Raw genomic sequence first — 24966 nt, forward strand, 5'->3', positions numbered from 1 at the left:
TTTTCTTAGCTTTATTTTTCCTTCTTAAATTCCCACTTCCCTTGGAGCCAAGTTCCAAAATTGAATATATCTGGGGATGGTTCTCACACAAAAGGTGCGGGGAGAGAAAGCTGTTGATGGACAGGGGCTCAGTGCTTTCCTTCACAAGGGAAGGTACTATCATCTTCTCTCAGGGCCCACTCTTGAAATCCAGATCCAAAACTGAAAACACCCCACGGCTGCTCCTAGCAGAAGGATGATTGTTTCTCTACTTGTCCCAAGTACGTTTAGTGCTTATATCCCACTTTACTTACTGCTTTACATGTTCCTATTTATTAAAAACACCATCCTTTAAGCCCCTCATAGAGCCACAGATGGATCTGTCACCGCACCCTGAGTCACCCCTCAGGTGCTCTGTCCTGCTCTCTTGCCTGGGTCTTGGGCACTCTGTCTTTCTTGAGATATGCTAAAGCCCAAAATCTAGGTGCACACTGCTGCTTCTCCAAACTCCTGGGAGATCATCTCACTGCTGGGCCTGGAGAGACACCCTGGGCCTGCTTCTGGCTCCCCTTCACCAGCAGCCAAAACCTCTTCCCACAGCAGGTACCTGCCTCATTCTCACTGGCCACACCTGGGGCTGTCCCTGTCCCATCATCCTCATCCTCACACCTGGGGCTGTCCCTGTCTCACTCCCATCATCCTCATCCTCACACCTGTCCCTATCCCATTCCCATCATCCTCATCCTCACACCTGGGGCTATCCCTGTCCCATCATCCTCATCCTCACACCTGTCCCTATCCCATTCCCATCATCCTCATCCTCACACCTGGGGCTATCCCTGTCCCACTCCCATCACCCTCATCCTCACACCTGGGCCTGTCCCATTCCCATCATCACCCTCATCCTCACTGGTCCCACCTGGGGCTCCCCTAGCCCATCAGGAATGGGGTCAAAGCAATCACATTCCCCTTCACCTACCCATAGCCCCAGACCTGCACCCGAGGTAAAGAGGAGGGACACAAAAAAGACATTTAGAGGGTGGTCCTTCATAAAAACACCCTCTTCTTTCTTTTTAATACCCTCATGTAGCAGAGCCATTTACATTTTCACACACACACAGCTACTTACACATAGGGAAGAGCTATATTTCATGTGTCTTACTTATTTTCACTTAGATCTATTTTCTCTTAAATCTATTTAGACACAGGCAAATTTACATATATATGAATTTACAACTGCATCTCATATCTATTCAGCCTTATCTCAGCTTACACTTCTGTGTTTACACTTCTGTATCTATTTAGTCTGTGTCAGTTTACACTTCTATTTGGATTATATATTAACACTTATTGTACAGAAAATTGATTTAGACCAGATATCTGTTTAGAGCTAAATATTTACACTTCCATCTAAATTACACATCAGCCTGTTTAGATTTAGGTATTTATACATCCTTATATATATATATATATATAACCTCTATTGAGATTACATACATAATCTACTTTCACCCTGCAATGGAAAACAAATGTAGGTTGTTCCAGCTGGACAGAAATTTTCTATTTTAAATCATCAGCCTGAATCTCAGCAGCTTCCAGTCCATGCTGTTAGTGGCTCTCAGGTTCCTTCTGATCACTCCCTGGCTCCTTAGCTGTTTGTTTTGCAAGCCCAGAGAGATAAACCCACCTGAATTGTGCATCTTTTCCAGTCCTTTCTCTTATGTTCTAACCTTTTTTGCTCCTCATTGAATCATTTTCCAAGTAGTAGCAAGTGACACAATTTGTAGTGTCAATTTTAGCACATTCAGTGTCGATTTTCAGGGGACAGAAAAATTAACGGTTTCCTGACACCATTACTGTATTTACACTTCACAGCTGGTAACTGGGCCAAACTTTCATTCTGCAAAGATTTTCATCTCAAGATTAAGCCATTGAGAAAAAGCCCACTATTTGCCCAGAGCATTCTCATCTTTCCTAAGTTTTGGAAAAGTTGCAGACTGGGCTATTCATGTGACTTCACTAAAGAGCTCCCAAGTCATTCTGTGCTGGAGTAGCACTGCTGTTAAATTTGCAGGACCTGAGGGATGAGGCTTCTCTGGCTGCTCTGTCCAGACCTTCCCTGACCTGACCCTGATTTAGCTGTGGCAGCAATTTCTCTAATTGAGCAGGTGTCTGTATCTTGTTTTACTTCTGTTTATCTTTGTGTTGCACAAGCATGCCTTTGTATCTGCAGCAGTTATTTTAGTAGGATGAGATATTTACAACCAAATAATGACAGAGTTTACAGAAATACAGGCTGGGCAGAATATCAGAGGCCTTGAGAAGTGAAAACAGAGGATGCAGTGTGTGATTACAGGAGAAGATAAGAGATGGGGCACAGGCTTGGCATTGGAGACACCAGATCTATAAACAATTCACTAATGGTCAGTAAAAATAAAAAGCAGTCCTGAAGCAGGAAAAAAAAATGTTGTAAGGGTAACAAAGAACAAAGAAATTCTATTTCACACACATGAAAGGGAACAAAAGATGGTAAATTCTGATGAAGCCTGGAGCTGCACAGCAATGAGGAAATATGTCAAAGGGTGTTAGGAAACATTTGTAAGTGACCCCAAGTGGATCCCAGGAGCCAAAGGAGAAACTGTCACCACAAACATCATATTCCTCCCTGTTAAGGACATGAGATTTCAACAGGTCATTGTGTACTTCCCCTCTTCCTTCTGCAGCAAATTATACCCAGGAACTGAATGAGTGTAAATACCAACCTAACAGGAAGAATTTTAAAAGCAAGTTTTACAGTTTTAATTGATTACTATACTTCAGGTCTTTAATTATTAAAAAACAAAAAACAAAAACCCAAAAAAACCCAAAACATTGCATTTGAGTCTCTTCTGTAACAATTAGATCTGGACTAATTAGACGAAGATTTCAGTTATTCTAGCACTAAATTCTAGTTCTTACTTTTATAACGTGCGCTTATCCTTTTTGATACAGAAGACCTTATTATTAGTATAATACTTCTTAACCTACTTTCTATCATGCCTTATCTATTAACTCTGACTTCCATTCTTGAAAACCCTTATTTCATTTCTCTATTGTTTCCCAAAGTCAATAGATTCTTCTACACAGATGTCACAAAAACCCCACAAGGGCCTGCATGTAGTGAGAAGATTCTGCTGATTCCTCAAATGTATCAAAAGAAAAACTCAATTACTGACTTTGTCATCAAGAGTAGATTTCTTTGACAGGGTGTTGGACTTCCTTCCTTCTCTTGCCCTAACCCTCACACAGCAGGACTATGTATATTCTGGATCTCAGAGTAAAAATTATCAGAGCTGCAACAGTACTGTGAAAGAGCTTACCAAAAATGTCACAATTTATCAGGTCAATTTATAATCTCACTTTAAAATGCTATGTCATTATTAATCAACATGTTGACTCAAATACAATTTATTTGCTTCTCTAATTTTCTACATTTTTGATGCTTTAACAGAAATACTCATTTTGGCAACAAAACATCTAAGCTGGGGTATGCCCTCCTTTTCAACTCATAATTATTATTTTCCCCCCACTGCCATACTGATAGTGTCTAGAAAAAGCCTGAGGGAGCTGCAAACACCTTCCCTTATTCTGCACTGCCATGGTCTCTGGGAACATCTGGTACAAAGTCCGTGCTCAAGTCTAATGGACCAGTGATACAAACCCTGGTCTTAAATCAGGCACAACATAAAAATAAATTTTTAAGCCTCAAAACAGGCCAGATTTAAACAGAAGTAAGAGTGGGTTTGGCAGAGTTAGTTGTCTTCCTGCACCTCCCCTCGCCCCATCCCCATCCCCAGTCCTGTCATCAATTTAGGCCAGAAGAGATAAACCACAGAATTCACTGGAAGTTCTCACTCAGGGAAGCCAGGGCTGAACCAGTAAAGACTGAAAACTTTCTGGTAGAGTGGTGTTTCCAAAATTCTTACACTTGGGCAAGTACCATCAATACAAGTCCTGAACTGACAGACAAATGCAGATGTTGAACAGCTCTGCACTGACCACAAATTCTCACTGAAAAACCACCACCATCTGCTAATGCCACCTTCTTAAGAGCATGGCATTTGTCAGAAGCCTGGTATCTGGATACTTTCTCATGCTGATTTGGTGCATACCTTTGTATTTATGATTTTCAGACTTACTGACAGTTATGCAGAGTCTCAAAAGCTTTGCTGTTTGCTTTATGCTGTTAATTTTGGCCACGTGTTTTTTCTCACCTTTCTTTCAGCTTGTCAGCACTGGAATCTCTGAATTCACTTCACTTAAAATGTTTGCTTCTTTATATATACTGCAGACTGTAATCCATCTACACTATTAAGGGAAAGCAGCCCCTTTTCCCAATGGGAAATGCAACCAGTCTCTGGGAAAAAACAACTAATTTCCAGACAGGTGAATGCTGGAATGTCAGCATCCAAACTGGCATTACAGACAGAATAAATCAACATTAACACTACTTCATATTTTAAGTGAGATGGATGACAAAGGTAAGGGGCTCAGAGAAAACCACAGTGCTCTCCGCTCTCTTGGTAAAAATTTGCTTTTGTGCAGTTTTGCTTTAAACTGTGCATACATCAGCATACAAGAAACTCTAAAAATCAAACAGAAAAGCACTGTGATAAACAGGGAATTTTATTTTTAGCCCAGCAGAGATTTAGCACTATGAGAGTCTTGTGACTTTGACAAATCTAACAATAATGAGTTGTGTATACAACCTACAAGAGCTGACAGAGAATAATACATTCCATCTGCTGGAGCTGTCCCAGGAGGCTGACCTTCAAGGACTAAAAACTTTCAATTTTCTATTTTTTTTAACTCCCTAATAAAAAGCACAATGAAACGGCTATTTGGTTCATTTTGTGAAGGATGCATTGTGGTGAATAGCTGATATTTAAAGAGAAAACTCAAAATGCATCTAGAAAATTCCAGTTACACCAAAATGCTGTTTCCTTTCTCTGGAAGCATCAATCTCTGTGACCTGCCAGTCACTGTTGCTTTTCTAATTAACTACGATCTTCATACTTGAGTGCCTTCTTTAAACTTTACAGGAAAATTAAAGATGTCAGAGGGCTTGCACATATCCTGTCATCCTGATAACAGACCCTGCTGAGAGGAGTAGGTACAAGGATAGGCAAAAGTACAAGTAAAGAATAATTTCAGGAATATATAGAATACTTATGGATATAATCACAGGTAAGGATGACATGACTGAGGGGTTTAAATCACTACATGAAAATATTAAACCATACACCCTGGTATGAAATAGTTCCTTAGCTGAAGCAAAGACACCCATGAAAAAATACTGCACTGGAGAGCCACAAAGATGTTCCAAGGTCTGGAGGACCTCTCCTGTGCAGACAGGCTGAGAGGGATGGGGCTGTTCAGCCTGGAGAAGAGAAGGCTCTGGGGAGATCTCATTCCAGCCTTCCAGCACCTAAAGGGCCTTTGCAAAAACATTGCAGAGGGACTTTTTACATGGGCAAACAGTGATAAGACAAGGGGAATGGTTTGAAACTAAAAGAGGAGGTATCTAGATTAAATATTAGGAAGAAATTCTTCCCTGTAGGGTTCTGAGGCCCTGGCAGAGGGTGGCCAAAGCTGTGGCTTCCCCATCCCTGGCAGTGTCCAAGGCCAGGCTGGATGGGGCTCTGAGCAAACTGGGATAGTGGAAGGTGGCCCTGCCCATTGCAGGGGTTGGAACTGGATGATCTTCAAGATTCCTTCCAACCCAAATAATTCCAGGATTCTTTGATACTTAAGGTCTCTTCCAACCCAACCCATTGTATGGAATGCCATTCTATGACTCGGCACCACAGTTATTTTCTAGAACTTCCATAATCTCTATGTTTATTTTAGTTTTTCATTATAATTTCTTTTTAAATAGCTTCATTTCAAGAGGTTTGATTTTGAACAAGGAAACTATTATTGTGGAAGACTTTTGGCCTTTCCTTTTCTGTAAGGATGGACAAATTCTGAGTGCTATGGATCACTTTTCATCAGTCACACCCAGAACCCCAAGCACAGTGCAGAGGTCAGGAGTAATTTTTCTTTTAAGCGATCAAGTTTTTGTTTCAGAACACTACCATTTGGTAATGTTCTTGTTTCTATATTAAACGTCTTGTTTCTATATTATGCACTATCCAATACATGGAGGTTTTTATTCCACAGACACAGAAAACTCTGAGAAACCTTAATGTTGATCATCTCTGTTTTGCAAGGTTTCCCTGTTCTCCAACCTTCTTCACAGAAATAAAGGAAAGCATTTTTGCCCAGCTTGGGAAGATCTGCCTCCGAAGCAAGGTTTGTGCAGGCCAAGAGTAAGATAGGTGGATGTGGATACATGAACAAGATGTCATTAGAAAAATTCTATTTCCAGAAGAAAAGGTGTGTTCACATAATGTCATTGCTAAATTAATGCAAATGTCTCCTTTTTCAAGGATACTTGAACTACATTTCTGTCTATGTCAGCTCAGAACAAGGAATTTTATCAGTAGGACTATTACTGTGCTGCCTGTTTTTGACTGGCATTTATTTCCGGCCATCCTACAGTCCCTCTCTCACACCTGACCAGAGCAGCAAAAAGCTGGTTTAGAGCAGCAGCTCTGCTCCTCTAGGTCAGGCCTAGAAAAGTGACCTGATTCAACCTTGCAGTTTGCCATCATCTGCAAAACCGCCAGTCCCCACCAGCAATGAATTAAATACTCCACTACAGCAACAATCAAATAGAAGCTGGCACGGCCCCTTTCAATTACCTCCTTTGGATGATGATCCTCTCTGCCTTTTCTATTTTCTTTTTGACAGGGAAAAAAATGTCCCCATTTACAGGCTTGAAGCCTAGTACTTCCACTCCCCAGGATTAGAAGCCTATTAATTCTGGCAAGAAGAACTTCACTGAGAGAAATCAGATTTAAACTTTCGAGAGGTGTCAAGAATGTTCAGTCAACTGAGAAAATGAGTTCTCCAGCTACATTCCTGGAAGCTTTGCAACAGAAGGAATGAATAAAGAAAATCAAATTGCCTTTTGCCACTGGCTAAGGCAAAACATGAAAGAAAATAAAAAACAGATAAAATTTAATTGGTAAGGGAATAATATGTATGGCTGTCTCTCAGAATAAGAATAAATTCAACCAGCTATAATGAAAGTATAAGAAGAAAACATTTTCAGAAAAAATGGGGAAAATTCTTTCATTTTCCTGTCAGGCAGAAAAAGATACAGGCTTTTCTCATCACTCTCTTTCCTAACACAGAGCTTCGCTAAGATTAACTATGACCATTGAGAGAACACAGTTTTAGTGAGCCAGCATACACTGGCAGAGTCCTGAGTACAGCCAGCAGAGTCCCCAACATCTTAGTGGCTTCCAGGACTGTTGCCAGCAGCTCAACACTTGGCTGCTTCCATCCATCGCATCACAACTCCAAAAATACATTCAGCAAAATCTGTTGCCACACGGTCAGCAAGAGAAGCTGTTCAAGCCAAATAGATATGCTGAACGCAATATTCTGAGATGTGGAATTAAAGCAGAAACTTTGGTTATAAATGTTATACTCTTCATGCCCTCTCCCAGAACCTTAAAAGCACTGGCAATGCCTCTGGGTATGGAACAATTCAGATGAGGAGTTCAAGATGTAGCAGATCCAGAAGAGAGTCCCAGACTCATCAGACAAAGAAAATCAATGCAAAAGGGAAAAAAATCAGCTTTCCAGAAAACTTTCTTTTATAGTAAATAATACCATTTTATATTTCAGATTGTAACATTCATATTTCCATTACAAACTTAATTTAAAGAAAGGATTTTACAGACAAAGCAAGTATGTTAACTCAGCAGTGAAATTCAGACAGTTTCCATGTTGAAATACAACCATCACTTATATAAACACACTATATTTTAAATGAAGCAAGAGAAAAAAAACCACTTATCAAAACCTCTTAGTTGATGTGGGCATAAAAATAGTTGGTTTTTCTTATCGCAATTTGTTTGCACAATGTTTAAGAGGGTACTAAGTAGAAATAAGTAGAAATATTTTTCCTGGTTTGTCTTTCCTTCCTTCAGAGGTAAAAGGAGGTAAAGCTAAAAGGTGGAGTAGACCTGAGCTTTCCATTCAAATCTGACATAATTCAAAAAAGATGAATGAACAATATATCCAACATCTTAATCAGTGATGAACAAAGAAAGCTCTTTTGATATTCACACCAGAGGAATTAAAGACTTCATTCGTGTCTCCCTATTTTTGTTATGCAACCATCCTTGGTTGGAAGCATCTTGATTTACTGATTAACTTAGAATTGTTTTTTCATAGAACTTTTCCCTTCATCACATCAACTCTTTGTAAGTTTATCTCTTGAAAAATTATAAACTGAGCATAAGTAAGTTACCTTTGGGTTCATCAATGTAGAAGGACACATCTATTTTGTCCTCTTGTTCAACAATGTGATCATAAGTCATCTGGGGAACAGACAAGGAATTTGCTTCTGGGTTTATTACAGGTGCAGAGACATTTCCATTGCGCAGCTTCCCTTTTCTTCTCTATCTTCTGGCCTGTGAGAGTAGGAATGGAATGATCTCAGAAGATGCTATCAAACACAGACAAGTGCACATGTGAGCTTCACTGTACAGTGAATTCACTTGAGGTTGTATGTTTTTTATTTAAAGAATGAAACTGAAATTCAGTGAAAGGGCTACAGTTTTAAAGTTTTAAAGTTTCTGATTCTGAATTATGAACTAAACCCTGGTAAGAATTTGATTCTTAGAAGGTAACTAGAACATTCTGAAAAATCAAGCCATTATTAAAATTTCTCATATTGGCACCAAAACTCAAGGCATACAAAATTGTAATGGATTCAGCATATATCACCTTGTCTGGAATATCTTTCTAAAGCTTAAATTCAACATAACCATAGACTTTGAACTATGAAATAGGCCATATGCAGCATATTTAACTAAAGAAAACTTCACCTTTTGCCAAAAAAGCTAAATTAGGAACATCGGGAGAAGAGAAACCCTTCCTCCTGCCTCCAAACAGTTTTCCTGATTTTAGAAGCCTAAAGACAGCCCAATAAACACACTACAATTGGTACTTTAAAATGAAAAATGAAGGTTTGGTTCAACAGAAAGAGCTGCAGGGTAAAGACATTCACATATGGGACAAGACCACTTGATCTAAAGTTAAGACAATTCTTACTTTGTTATGGTCTACATTCAGATTTTTAGAATTCCTTCTGCTCAGCTCTGCAGCAGTTAAACAAATGCATATTCAAAATTAAATGGGGGAAAAATGGTAGAAATAGGTATTTGTTGTGGATAGTGGATGCACTGACATGCATCAAAATACTTCTAAAAAGCAAAGATCACAGGCTCTTATAGCAGGAAAAGAAAATAGGAGTCCTCTGGAGGAAAAAAATGCTACAACATACACAAAATGATCAGTATGCATTGAGACCTTAAAATAGGAAGTCACAGACCAAGAAATAACAAGAGAAGAGGATCCTTTGGTAAGAGGTGAAAGAACCATTACTGTGCTCTTAAATGAGGGCTCGCAGGGCTCAGTGAGGTTCAGACAAATAATATATTAGAGAAAACACTAGAGAAAACAGAGAGAAAATATATTTTTCCCATCTTTCCAACCATGGATTGCTTGCTGTTCAGCAACACACACAGGAGTCCTACTTCTGCTTTACCCCTTTCCCCCTGTTTTTCCTGCCCCCAGCTGTGACAAGGCAAGGTCACACTAACAACAAAATGCAGACATGCACACAGATCAGTCTGCTTCAGCTTCCTCCATGTGCCAGAGGGAATTGTACAGCCCTTCTTCCCTGGGAAGCAGCTCCAGTGGGGTGCTGCTGCCTAAAGGCAGGCCTTGAGCATCCTATGGGAAATGCTGGGTCCCTGAGCTGGACCTGCTGCAGGCTCTGCCCTTCTGATAAGTTTGGCAATGACAACACAGAGCTAGGTGTGGGCAATTCCACCTTTGCTGACAAACACTGTTCCGCTTGCCTGCACTCGCAGCCCGGGAATTTGCCCTAATTTCTAAAGAAATAAAAGCATCATGGAGTATTTCAGAGAAGAGTAGCTGCTGTCAGCCATGTGTTAAGCCTGAACACATTTTTTTAAACTGGCTTGCTCCTTCTTCTGTTATGAACTATCTTGAAAAATGAATGTGGAGTAGGAAAGTGGCACCATTGTCTTGTGCTTTGAGAAAGTAGGAGACTCCAATGGGAATAGAACAACAGAGAATTGGTACCTGTCTGACCAACAAGGCAAATTCAGTTAGAAGATATTCTTTCCTTAAGAATATTTTAAGGAAAACAAAACTTAGGCTGTGGCAGGAGGAAAATAAACGTATTTCAGGTGTCCAAACTTCTCAGGCCCTTCACGAGGCTTTTGGCAAGTTAATTATAATTGAAAATTAAAGGCAAGCAGAGAGCCAACCCTGGTAGTGCTCTCACCTGTTTTCTCAGACGGGGACTAGATGGCGCTGGAGGCTTTTTGGGATTTTGCACGAGAGCTGTCACACAGATCTTCCAGGTGCCTGTGGAGGTGCAGGGTTTCTCTGCTGCGTAGCAGCACCACAGGGTCTGGAAAGACACCCAAAGAAGCTCAGTTCAGGAGCAGCCACTGGGATCCTGCATGGCAAATTTTGCAGCAAATCCAACTGACAACAAAGCCCCCAGGTAAACACCACTCCTGATAAAGTACAACCATGGTGGATGCAATTTGCACGAGGACACGCACATGCATCACACAGAGATATTCAGAGCGCTCCCCTCACAAGCTGGGATCAAACTCTACCCACAGCAAAAAAAAAAAAAAAAATCCCAAATAAATCAAACTCAATCCCTACAAAAGTGAATCCCCCACTGAATACTGTGTTTTCGTTTTCCTGTACTGTGCCACAGTGAGTGTTTGTGCATTGTGCTATTTAATTCTTTATATTATCATATGGAATGTTATGCTGGAAGATTTTTCTAAAACCAGGTGTGTTTTTTCATGTGTTTGTACAGTCATCACCTCAGAATCTGGCAGATGCACCGGACCTAAAAGAACATAAATAGGAAATTATGAATAAAATATTATAATGAAGATTTTTATTGTGTTTTTAGTATTTCACTAGATATAGTCACTACATCCAGTTAGTGTCATTATGCCTATGAATATCAGGTATAGTGCAGCTTCCAGAAAGGGAGAGGCAATTATCTCATGTTCTCACTGACGTGGATCAAAATGGCAAAGTGGCTAAACACAATTTATAGATTTATAATAAATTTAGGAATATTGATTCTCAGTACCTGAACTTCCAGGCCATACTCCCTCTCCAATAAACTCTGAGGTATTGTAGTATTTTACCATTGTGGCTTTGCCTGAATTAGGGAAGCTGCAGCTGGGATTTGTCTATTGAAATGCTTCTGACGTTGCTTCTGCTGTACTTTTAGGGCAAAACCAGACCCCAGAATACCCTAACAAAGTAACAAAATTACTATTCAGACATGTATATTGCTTCACATACCTAAATAAAGTACTTCACACCTGGAATAAACAGACATTTAATAAAATAGTTTATAAAATTAATTTTCAAATGTCTACACTGTCATAGTTCTATTTATTCCAACAAATAAATTTGAAATTGAGTAGATCAACAGCAGAATTGTATAACTTCAATAAACAACATGTGTTCATTGCTGTGATCCACAGGTTACAGGAGCCAGAGGCATTCACAGAGGTGGACACAGCTTTAATGAAGAGATTCAAGTTCCACTTACAGCTGGCAGGGCAAAGAAGGAGATGGAAACACTGAGAAGCAGGAAGCTATTGTCTTCCCAATCCACGTCTGGGGAACTTTGTCTCCATAGCCAATTGTTGTGACTGTTACCTGCACCAGGAACAAACATCTGTTTTAGTGTTTTTTTTCTCCAAAAAGTATGAGAAAAAAATAATGGAAAGGGGAACGTAATTAGTGAAACATCAGGAGACAGGTGTGAATCAAGTGTGTGGATTTGGGGATACCAAAACCCATGCTGACAGCAGTGAAAAAGGACAGAACACACAAGCATTCCAGGATTTGTTATCTCCCAAAGTCAGCCTGCCACTAGAGCTAGACCTGAACAGAGCTGAGGCCTGGGCTTAGTTTTCTTCCTCCCCCACTAACACAGGACCTGGCCACTCAGAACTGTGTTTAAGCCATGAGGTGCTTAAACCTATATCTGATATTGCTTATCAGGTCCAGGGAGAAGGGGCTCACAGTCAAAGGAGACAACAGAAGCAGCAGGGCAGAATCTCTTCAGTCAGAACCCAGGACCTTTCAAGCAAAACAGAAGCAGAAAGCGCAACCGGGTCCACCCCGGAGTATGGATTACAATGCAGACACACAACGAGGCAGGTCTGACAGCAAGCCATAGGTCAGGATTTGGATCAAGTGGTCAGCACATGAGCCCACAGGAAGGAGACAACAGCAGGGCATGATCCTGTGGGTGGAAATCAGGATTGAGGGAGCCCACACCTAGACACAGATGCAGTTGAGCTACAGACAATCTCTCCTGTGCTAAAATGAAGAAATATTGCTGAAATGGTGTGCATGGAGCACCACCGGTGGGGTCATGCTGGTCAGGGTCATTAGGACAATTAGTGCCCTCAGGTCTGGGACCTGTAGGGACTTTGCTCTACACGGACTTGCTGCAGAGGTAGCAGGCCAGCCCTGAAAAGCCCCAAAGGCAGGAGGGCCTGAGTGGGATAGAGGTTTGGGGCTATTCCTGAAGAGCCCCAGCAGGATGAAAGAGAATTCATCATGAGCCAGAGGTCAGGAAGGACCTGGTACAGGGGGAAAAGAGGGTCCAGGTGGAGACTGGCTCATCAGAAAGGTTTGTGATGTAACAAGGAGCCCAATGGAAGGGGATAATCAGCTGATCCCAAAGCAAGAACCCAGAGCAAGCCACAGGAATCACAGCTGACAGGGGCCTCAGCACCATGGTTACAGCAGGACAAGACTCACAGACCAGGGTCTAAAGCACAGACCCTAGGACATGGGGGTGTTGGGTTTTCAGCATCCTCAGAGCTCTGATGCTGCCATAAAATGGTGGGAGAAACATGGCTTGTATCCCTCAGAAGTGAAAACCTTATGGTGAGGAACAGAAGGGCTCTGTCATCAATACTAACCACTGGGGAGAGCTGTAAATAGAAAAAATGTACTTCTATTTGGATGTACCAGCCCCAAACCTAGTCCCCCTCCCTTCACTTTGCCTTGAATGGTAGCAGAAACACAGTCAAAACAGACTTAAAAAAATATGTAAATTTACACTGACTATAAAGAGGCTGCCTTTTATGGAAAAAATTGCTGACAAATGCTTAGATGTTATGCAAAAATAGTCTTCTCAGAAGAAACTATCAAGCAATAAAGGCATGGGAAGAATATGTTTCCTTCTACTCTCAGAGCTGGAAGAAAGATTTGAAGGGAAAAAATCAGCAACTAGTACCAAACTTAGTTTTTCCAAGTTCCAAAAAATAGTTATATTTGTGTTTATCCATCATGAATTTTCCACTTGATGAAGACCACTTTGTAGTAGCTATATCCTTGAATGAATATTGCTCTTTTGAGCTACAAAATGCTCTCAGCAGGAGCTCTGAATTGCCAGGTGTTTGTCTAGATTTAATGTGGGTGGCCAAGTGACTCAGGTACTGTGTGCTACTAGCAGGACAATGAGTTTGTCAGTCCCCAAAATTAAATCAAACCCCCAAAACTTCAACTTTGAAATGCAGCATGTGTTTCTGGGCAGTGAAGGAAGTTAAAGCTGTTTTTTTAACAGCACTTCAGCTCCTCAATGTACCCAGATGACCATTCAAAATTAGTGGGTTTTCCCTTCTTTTCCTCTCTTTTTTCTTATGAAAGGATTCTTGGTTTTTTGGGGGTGGTTTGGTTTTTCTGCGGTGGTTTTTCTTGGTGTTTCCACTAAGTTCTCCAGTACCCAGGACTTAAAACCAAAATGCAGTAATGCTGAGCTGCCTTAATTTTACTATGGAAGACAGCATGAAAGCTGTAACCACAGAAAAGATGAATTTTCCACTGCCACAGCAGGCACTTGGCTGGCAGACTCCTGCAGGTGCCTGAACATGTCTCAGGAAGTTTTTCTCTGGCTACCTTAAGAGGATTCCTTGTTGGTAATCTAATTAGCACGTTGAATGCATGGAAAGGATTATAAATATTGTAATTCTCTGGCTTTCTTAATCATGATTTTTTTTTTCTACTCATACATCCCAAAGTTATCAGTATTTCTGAACAGAGAATGTTGGAGAGCTTGACTCTGAAAAATGACACCTCTTGTAACAGGGATTTATGATGGTACATTCCAGCTGTGTGCACAGGCTCTAACACAGGCTCTGAACACACACATGTATGCCTCAAAAAGGGAAGAACTCTGATTTAGTAGAAGTCAACAGGGCTGCTCAGATGTTTAAAGACAGGCAGGTGTCCTCAGGTCTGAGGAGTCCGAAATGCACACCTCAAAAAACCACACTAAATATAAAGGAATTCCAACTACTACCTCTGGCATGGAAATTTACTGCTGGAAATTCTGAGCAGTTGATCCCAAGTACCTGTGCCAATTAACACCAATTCACTGGAGCAAGTATTTAACTTCAGTCCAGTGGTACGGAATAGCTGAGTTTGCAGCAAGGCAAATAAGTATTACCAGCAGCAAGAGGCAAGCAGGAAGGGCCAGCAGAAGAGAAGCTTCCTACGTGCTCTTCTTTCCTCAAGGAAAAAAATACCCCAAAGGGACAGGGCAACTGCTATGACACAGGTTGCAATTCTGGCAGACTCCCCATGCTGTTGGAAGTGCTTTTACATATGCCCTACATGCTACAACTTCCAAGAACGGCTTAATGTGAAATACAAGCCTTTGATATGTCTTTGCAGTTTAACTTGTTTGCCTACCAAATCTAGGAGAAAAAAACTTTGCCTTTAACTGAAGCAGGTGAATGTAGTTAGCAATTAATTCCAACTCTCATTCATTCTTTATTTTCTATTTTCCCTGTATTGAAACCTTTCAGGTCATTTGTATCAAGTTCAACAAGCTTGCACTTTCTCCTCAAAGCAAAATGTTCCCCATAATATACTCGGTGGTTTTTGTCAGACACATAAGACTTTCAAATACTTGGAACCAAGATTATTTTTTTTTCCCAATGGTTCAGTTTTGAAAGGCAAAAGTAAAAATCAAATTTCACTCCCTAGTAACTCCACATCTGTGTTTCTATGTTCCAGGAGATTTGAAAGGAAAAGAAACTGATTCACTTTGTCCTTTGTTCCTGTTCCCAGCTGTGAACTGCACCTGCACCGTGATTCACTATATGCTGAGGAGGCCTAGATGCCTGAAAAGCTTAAACAACAATTTGAGCAGTGTTCCTCACACAGCCAGAGAAAGAGGAGCTGATTTTATCTTGCTGCTACACAAAGCAAGTCAAGTTTTGGAAAATAACAAAACCCACTGATCCACACACTTTGAAACATAGATCCCAAGTCATCTATCTCAACAAGGTACTGTGCATTTTAAGTCATGGTCTTCATAACTCCTTTTAAATTCCCAAAGTCCAAAATACTGTTGTAGAAACACACTCTGACTCTTTTAACCTTAATTTTTTAACTCTTTACTCATATCAATGCAATAGCTTATAGTGATTCGTAATTCATATCTAAATATTCAGTGCAACTAATGAAGCAACTCTGGAAAACTAGAGCTAAAAAAAAAAAAAAACCAAGGAAAGGTGGGAAGAGTACACTGGGTCCACATGGAATTTTTATCACATGCAGAAATTACTTGTGCATGAATATACATGCATAGAACTGGATGCTAAAAGTGATCCACTGGTGTTTGAGGTGAATTACTCAAATAATGGAAGAATAAGTGAGAAAAAGAGTACTGGTTTGCTCTCGTAAAGCTGGCATGGGGTATTTTTCAGTTATACCCTGATTGTTCTTCATTTAAAATGCAGCACAATTTCTACTGCTGAGATACTCATTCTTTTCTTCCACTAGCTACAGGTTGCTTCACAGCTATAACCATGAGGTTTCATATTCTTAAAATTGTATCCAATTTCCACTGAGGACTTTAACAAGTGATAGCTCTATAGGCTGGTTCATGGTTTCATTGCTTCCCAGCACCTTAGATCATCAGGTTCATCTGGACATTGAGTGGATTTTTCTTTTTTCACTTGATTCTTCTGGGTTTGTACTGTTTAGCGCAGTCATAGGTGATAGTCTGCAGATGAAATGAATATTTGACAACCTAGTGACAGGAATTTCATGTTTAAAATATTAAAATTTCATGTTTAAAAGCGGTTCAAGTGAGTGAACCACATACAGAGTGGTGACTTAGGCTACATGTAATATAGTATATAATTCTGTGTACTTCTTTGAAGTAGATACTTTTGCAGCATCCAAGTTAAAGATAAAAACCAAAAAACAGGAACCTATAACCTGCATCAAGGTCTGAATTATTACTGAGAGAATGAGTTTTACATTAAAAGATTAAAAAAAAAATAGGGTAATTAACCCGACTTTCACATATAGAATATGTTTTTAAGTTATGCATCTTTTGCAGATAATTAAGTAGAATTTAAAGGAAGTGATATCATTTTTGAAGGGAATTTTTACTTTTTTTAGATGTGGAATTTTCATATCTTGTTGTATCACGGTACCGCTCCCCTCGCCGCGATACCCCGAGCGGTGCCGTGCTGGGCGGCGAGGGAAGAGAACGGGCGGCCGCTCCCCCTGCGAAGCTCTGCAGTCCCAGTCGGTGGTGCGGGAACAGACAGAGGTGACATGGGACTTAGGGGTGAACAGGATGGTTTTATTCAGTGAGCCCCAAGACCCCCTCGGGAGCGGGAGCAGAGGTTTTATACAAGAATTCAGGGAGATGGGTGTAGGAACAGCAACCAATGAGGGAACAGCAGGGGAGGAGTTTAGGGCAGAATTAACCCATCACAAACCTATCAGGGGAAGCAGGGAAGTGAAATAACACAAAATAAGCAATAGGGTTTCGAGTCTCACCAAACAGACAGGGAATGCTCTGGAAGCAGAGGAGGGGGCTAGGATGAATGACAGGGAAGGTTCCTGGGAAAGGGTCAGGGAAAGGGAGGATTGACAATTTGGAGAGGAAGGGGTTAGGGGAGAGCTAGGGAAGCCTGACAGCTGGGGAGAGGAGGAGATTAGGGATGGAGGGGGGGAACAGATATTGAACAAAAATCAAATTAAAGAAAAGACACACCACTGCAATATCTGTAAGTAATCAGTGTCCTTTGCTAAGAACTTGCTAACCTGTTTCACAAAAAAATTTTAATAATAGTAATTTTAATAATAATTTAATTGTATTTCTTATATACTTGCTTGTATCCCTCTGAAGAAGTTGTCAAGCTTCTCTACAGAAATACACTCTGCAAAGAAAGAAGAGCCAGGTTTTTCTGAAAAGATCACTACTTGAACAGAAAACCTTGAGCCCTGTTTGCACACACATTTTGTTGGTGAGGATTTACCACACCTCACCAAAGGGCATCAGCATAGCTGGAGAAACCTGTCTTTCCATCCTCATCAACTGCATCCTTCTCAGCAAGATAAACAAAGTAGGATGAAAAAATTAATCCCAAGAATCCAATGTACAGCGTGGTTATGAGTTCCTATTAAAAGAGAAAACAAACAATTTTTCATCCTATATACATACATACATATATATATATATATTTTATATAATCTATAATTGTAAAATGTTGCAAATATCTGTGGGGTTTTTGCATCACAGCAGAAAAATTAATATTTTATATTTCAGGTATGACATTTGTCTCTAGTAAAACAGCTAAAATACTGACTTGGATTTTATTCATACCAGGCTAAATAGTTCAAAAAGCTATCATTTTGGGCTTGATCCTTGGGGCAGCTAAATGCAGAGTGGGACATCTCTCCTAATTATGGAATAGGAATCATTCCACCTAACTGCCTACTCAAAATACTAACTGCCTAAACATTTTAAAAGTAGCAAAGCAGCTTTAGAAATGCCCTTTCTAAAGAGTGCACTGAGACATAGCAGCCATGTCTTGTGATTATGGCTATACCCGAGCAGTGAACTTGTGTATCTGATGTTTAGACTGCTTAAGACTGTAAAGTGATGCTCAACAGCTTCATGTTAAAATAAAATCTGAAGATAAAATATGCTAGGTAGATGTCGTGTCATGTTTTCAGTCCTGACGGACAAGGCTAGGGCTAGGGCTAGGGCAGACTTCTGTCAGGGCATGTTACAGTCCTTGCATATATACCATTTTCTCTAAAGATTTTCTCTAAAGATTTTTGGGCAGGAGAGTTGTGTCAGACCTGCTGTAACTCTAGCTACAGGATTCTCACAGGAGTCAGGAACAAAAAGAAAGTGCTTGTGCACTTAAACAAGACAAAAGGTGTGGTATCACAGATGCAAAACCACATAAAGCTTTTAAAAGCAGTGCTAAATAAGATATCCACCTGCCCCTCAGGAAAATCCAACACCTAGTTATGAGGGAAAACAGCTCATTCTAATTACTTAAAGCTTACATGCATGCATCATTCCTTTATTTTCTTTGCACAAATTTGGCCATCTTTATCGGGAAACAATGTTGTGCTACGTCTTCAGTGGCATCTTAAGTTCTTGACAATCATTTCTCTCTCCTTGGGTCCCAGCCAATAAGGGAATTAAAATACTACCATATGAGACATTTAAAATAAAAACCTGACTAGGAAAGGTTGCCCCTGCTTTTAAAGTATGTCAGGTTTTCACAGGTTTTCTGTAATACTCTACACATGTTTCTTAAACTGTTTGTAAGGGAGGGTTCAATTTTATCATCAAACTTCCCTCAGATTTTCTTTTTTCTTTCTTTTCATTTCCCTGTAAGAGCTTTCTGGGCAAAGGTAGCCCTCTTATCAAGTACTAACATTCAGCAGCAGGAAATGTCAATATTCTTCCATCTCCTACAGCACTAATTAAAATCTGGGTTCAGGAAACCTTTAAGTAGTCTTGGCACAAAGAAAAATGGGTGTTTTTCCTCTAATCATTTAATGATGACCTAAATAATGAATTTTGATAGTATTTTGTCTTGCTCATAGCCAAGTCTTTTAAGCCTTAACTTTTTGCAGGCCTGTTTGCTAAACAAGACAGCCGAAAAAGGAAATAAAACCTGGGGTTTCAGTAGTTTCTCTGCTGGTCACCTTTATTTTCTCACCTTTATCTCATGATAATAGAGCACTGGTACTTGTAGATATGACTTGCTTTGAAAAGCTCCTTCTGTTAACATACACAATTTACTGTAGATGATAATTGGAATAATTCTGGTTTAAGTGCTGGCTTTTTGGGAAGCAGGCAGGAAAGCAGCAGAGTCTTATGAAATCCTTTCAAAGGGGCTGAAATATCAACAGAACTACTGAGTTTATTTCACCACTGGCACCTCTCAGCTCCAGTACTATTCATCTGAAGATAGAATTCTTTTTAAATAAAGGCCAGATGAAAATGCAACTGCTTTGGACTTACTCTAAATGTCACCAATCCATGTTCCACATGTATAGAGAGACTCTAATTATTAAGAACAACATTATTAATGGCAGCAATGGCATGCATACTTCATTTAAGGGAGAGCCAGAAGCTTTTTAAATAACACATGCTTCATGAGATATAAGCACAAAATAAAGGGTATTCTGCAGGCATCAGGCCTTAAAACTACATATTTATGTGGGTTTTATTAGATAAGAGCTTAAGAATAAAGAGTGCTACCTAAAACAAATGGCTCTTTGCAGTAGGGACTTTCAGATTCACACACACAGGAAACAGTAAGAACAAGAAATGCACAAAGGCATATTTGAATACTGAGAGAGTTGAGTCAGCACATTTGTTAAACTCAGCTATATTTTCAGTTAAAATAAGGATCACACAATACAAAGCTCAACACTTGGAAAAAATACGAGAATTCCTCCTATCCTAAGAGCAGTGAAAGGCCTCACAAAGCAAGGTGAGGAAGCAGTAAAACCAACCTAGAGGCTCACAAGCTGGAGTTTGAATGGCTAACTTGGTTTTTCAGCAAGCTGCAGTATTTCTCCATGGCTTTACACCACCACATGTGATATTGACTCACGTTTTGTTGCCTTTGGCAAGAAATGCTGGTATATAAGCTCAGCCTGCTGAAAATAGAAGATCATCCCAACAAACCAGGCCTGAGTGAGCTAATTGAGCTATATGCTAAATTCCAAAACACATTAAAATCATTGGTGACAACTTTATGAAGTTCTTCAAGGCCCAGGATGGTACAAGTGCTTGCTATTTTTGCAGGGCACCAAGATGTGAATACATTTTCTCACAATTGCTTAAGGGTTTAGGGGCCCATGTTTTCTGAAAGAGTATCAAACACACAAAAAAAAAACAAACAAAAAAAAAAAAAACCAACCAAACAAAAAAAACCAACCAAGCAAACAAACAAAAATAAATGAGAACTTTGTACTCTGCCTGTGAAGAAAAAGCAGCTGAGGTATTTTTGGTTTGTTTTGTTTTTATTTTTAAACAAAAATTTCTTTCAAAGGCTGGACAAGAATAAAGGTTCCATTTTTCCTTCCGTTTGGTACCGTGTTAGGGTTTCAGCTACACTTGTCCAATGTCAATACAGAGCTATGTGCTTGGTATTTTTTTTCTTAATGTGTTAGTGGGTGATCTGCTTGGATAAGTACTACAGATCTGTGGAGTTTTATTTATCACCATAATCACTTCTTTGGATAAGCAGAACTTCAGGAGCCTTTACTCATAAAATTATTTTCCAAGATTTTTTTTTTCCCTTTTAAACGACTGAACTTTCTTATGCTTGTGACACATAAGATTTAAGTGTTGTATTTTGGAGAGAATATTTCTTGATTCTTGACTAAAACTCTGAACACCCACAGGAGAAAAATGTTCTCAAACAGCTTTGTCAGTAAGAGTAGCAAATGCTGAGAAAGTTATTTGGCCATCAGCCCTGCCCTAGAAAGATACCCAGGCAATGCAAGCATAATCAATGACAACCACATAGACTTGAAAGTCATCCTGTTGTACAGTATGAAAGGAGACTTTATCCCACAGGACTTTGGTGTCCATCACTTCTGCACAGCCATTGTGACATAAAGGTTCCTACTGTACTGGGAGAAAAAAATAAAAGTAAGAAAATTAACTTTTAATATTAAATTATTGGCTTGGATTAAGAGCAGCACATTCTCTGTCCCAGAAAAACAGTTTTCCAAATAGAAAATTAAAAAATGTCTGTGTGGAAATTTGTGACTGTGTCAGTATGTGGAGAACAAATCTACACTCATAAGAACAAGTTAATCACCCTAACAAGTGAGATGTGGAGATTAATAGCAGAGTATTAGCCCTCCACAGCATGCCATGAAAAGCAAGACTTCAAGGCTAATGATATAATTTTCCATTATATTGATAAAGCTAATCATAAAGAGATTCCATGAAGACTCAAAAAGAAGTCTTCAATTAGAAATATTTTAAAATCTGCAGCAAAACTTTTAAACTCTTGCCGCTTAATGAGCTTTCATACAGAAAAGTTGTTTCAAAGCTTTAGCAGACATACACATATTTATAGCCACACTTGACTCTGTGACCACATCCTTGAAAAAGTAAATTTTCTTACACAGCATCATAACAGTTCATTTTCTTTATTTACAGAATGAATTAGAAAACTTCATATTCAAGGTGAACGCAACAGAAATATTTAAATAATTGACTTCTTCTAGCAAGGCTTTCCCACTAGTGTTTGGTTTTCCCCAGGAAAACCAAGCTAGGAACACATCTTCTGCAGAGATAGTGGAGAATACTTGCAATACGAAAGGCAGCCCACAAAACTGCATTTAAGAAATTACATTGACGAATAACATCGCAGAGTACAACAGTTAATTAATAAACCCAAACACTGGTGTTTATATCCTGCTTTTAGCCACTGCCCTGAATAGCAAAAATACCTTCCCATTTTAAAAGGAGGAAGAAATACACAACGGACTTTTGATGTAACAGTTAATTTAAACCAGCTGTCCTGGGTTGCAAGGCAATGTGTGTATTCTATTTGCCATCTGTTAGAGGTATGGCAGTTATCTTCTGTTAATCAGACAGTTTTCTTTATCTCTTCCACAAACCAATCCTCCCTCCCTAGGGGAGACATCGACATCTGCTGTTAAAGGGCCATTAAGTGTCACTGCATGGCTGATAAAAATTACATCAAACCATTGTGAGATGTTCTGCCCAGGGGGAGGAGCCAAGCATTCCTAACTGGATATAATCTGACATTTCAAACACCACAGCAACCTTTTTCCCCGCTGGATTCCAAGAGGAGCAGCTTTCCACTGGATTCCCAGAGGAAGATCAGATCCAGATCCATCTACACCACCACAGGACATTCAGAGGAAAACTCCACCTTTCTACAGGATCACTGCTCCAAGAGAACCACTGCATGAGCACTGCAGCCACCATTTCAATTGCACTGCTGCCAACATCCTGACTCACAGGGCATCAGATTGTATCCTGACTCTGTCAGGGGTTTTTTGTTGATGTTTGTAGTATTGAATTTGTATTTTTAGTTTTCCTAGTTATTCCTATCCCCATATCTTTGCCTGAGACCCTTTTAATTTCAAAATTACAATAATTTGGAGGGAGGGGTTCTACATTTTCCATTTCAAGGGAAGCTCCTGCCTTCCTTAGCAGACACCTGTCTTTTCAAACCAAGACACCAGACCATGATTTGAAGCCCACAGAGAGAATTCACTGAAGCCAATGACATGAAGGGAATGTTTAAAGGCTGGGTACCTGTCGATGGATGAAAACCACTGACCCCAGGAGTCTCCAGGTGCCTCCCTGGAGGTCAACGTGAAGCATCCGAAGGATCTGGAGAAAGCGAATCCCCTTGTAAGGAAAGTGAAGCATTAAAATAAATGCAATAATCACATAAAAATGCTTGAGGACAATACTGTCTTATCCACCCACAATTGATTATGTCCACTAACACACTGCCATGTTCAAGAACTGTGATAGCACTGCCCCTTCCTGGGGTGGTGTCTCAGGCTTGAAGCATCTCTGTGTTTAGATCACATTTCATTATAGTCAAATTTATTCAGAAATACTGACCATGAAACAATTATTTAATGGGAAAACAAACAAAATCAGAGGAAATCTGCATCATTTCTATGATTCCAAACTTTAAATGCCTCCTTTCCAAGGAAAACAAATGCTTCAAGCTTTGCTAACATAAATCAGCAAAAAGGTAAGCAAACATTTTTCTCTATTTGCCAAAAGGAGAATATGAATCAAACATGGCATACTGAAATCCTTGTTTTGTAAGTTACTGAAATATATCTGATATCACTGGAAATAGAGTCCTATGTGTTTTAGGAGAATAACTAAATCAATCATAAACTCCAAATATTCTCAACTAAATAAAAGTAATTATTGATATGGTTCTTCAGCATAATTTTATTCATGTAAATATTTCATTTAGTTGCTCTTTTAACAATAAATTTTGTTTGCCTACAGTCATCTTACTGTCTTATCCCTGAAACAATCCAGTAAAAAGCAGGAAAGGGTGAACACTGAATTCATCTACCTGAAAATTTTTTACTAGAAGTATTTTTGGCTCTTTTTAGCAATCTTCAAGATTTTTTCATGGATATAGGTTTTGATTTTTAATTTAGACTTGCCTGACCCTGTTGGCTTTTCTGTGGAGCAATGATTACATTGCAGGGTTGTGGGTTAAGGTTCAGAGAGCATTCTGAGGTGTAGGACAGTGACTGTGGACTTAGCACTGGGAAAAGCTTCACTGAGCCCACAGCCCACTGGACTCACATAGAAACACACAGGGCCTTTTCATTGAAGTCCTCCCTATGCTTCTAGTTATATTTAAAAACCTCAACCCTTGGTATTTTCCACATATATCTTCCTTTTTTCCTATAGGAGATGATATTCCTGCTGCCTGGGTGGAGTCTTTACCATCAGGTAAGGATGAATGTTCTATGGTAAGAATTACCTTTAAAATACTCTGTACATGTAGTTCTCCCCAGTGTTTGCCCACACAGCTGGTCAGTTTAGACAGTACTGGACATTCTCACTTCCCAGTGACTCCACTGCACTGGAAAGCAGAGGCTTGTGACAAAATATGCAACACATCTTGCAAGTTAGGTTAGGAAGAGGAAGTAGTACACCTACTGCTTATCATTCTGTTTACTCACTTCACCTCCCAAAACAAGCCTGCAGTACTTGATGCAAGCTGAACAAACACTGTGGACATCAAATGTTTCTGTTTCATGTACAGTGTGAGTTACTCGTGCAAAACAAATCCACCAAAGCATAATTACTCTTTAAACAAAGTAATTATACTCAAAAAGCACTGAGTTAAGCACTGTCTGGATTACTTCTTAAATAAACCCATGCTCTGTAATTCCCTCTTGTCTCAGAAAGACAGTTGTTTGATGTTTTAAATCGTACACAATGTTTCATTTTTTCCACTTGGCATCAGCATTCCCACCATTTTTCATTTGCCTTGTTCCTGCACTCTTTTCCCAAGCAGTCACCAAGCACAACAGCACCCAGACCTCCATTGCCCAGTGCTTCTATAGAGTAACTTTATCTGTATTAGAAAAATCAGACATGCAGTTTATTGGGAATTAGACACTCAGAACACGCCTAATAACCTCTGTGGAAGTGAAGAGCTGCACTGACAGGAGAACCTACCTTATTGCAGAAGTGGCGAACAACTGCCCATTAGATCCTGTACTCAGAACAATAATTGAGGCTACTACCACAATCAGATCTGTTGAAAAACAAACAAACAAATTATCAAAAGAAGAAAAAATATATTAATTTGTTTTTTTGTTGGGTTTTTTTCTTTTCTTTTTTTTTTTTTTTTTTTTAATCTTAGCACTGAAAAAAAACACAACAAATACAGACTA

General features: G+C 39.6%; 1 pseudogene; it reads right to left on the minus strand.

The window, feature by feature from the left end:
• The window catches only part of LOC110472978 (potassium voltage-gated channel subfamily KQT member 1-like), a 433209-nt pseudogene that overhangs the window by 376034 nt on the left and 32209 nt on the right, over positions 1-24966 (minus strand).

This window comes from Lonchura striata, chromosome 5, assembly GCF_046129695.1.
Source record: "Lonchura striata isolate bLonStr1 chromosome 5, bLonStr1.mat, whole genome shotgun sequence".
NCBI classification, from domain to species: Eukaryota; Metazoa; Chordata; class Aves; order Passeriformes; family Estrildidae; genus Lonchura; species Lonchura striata.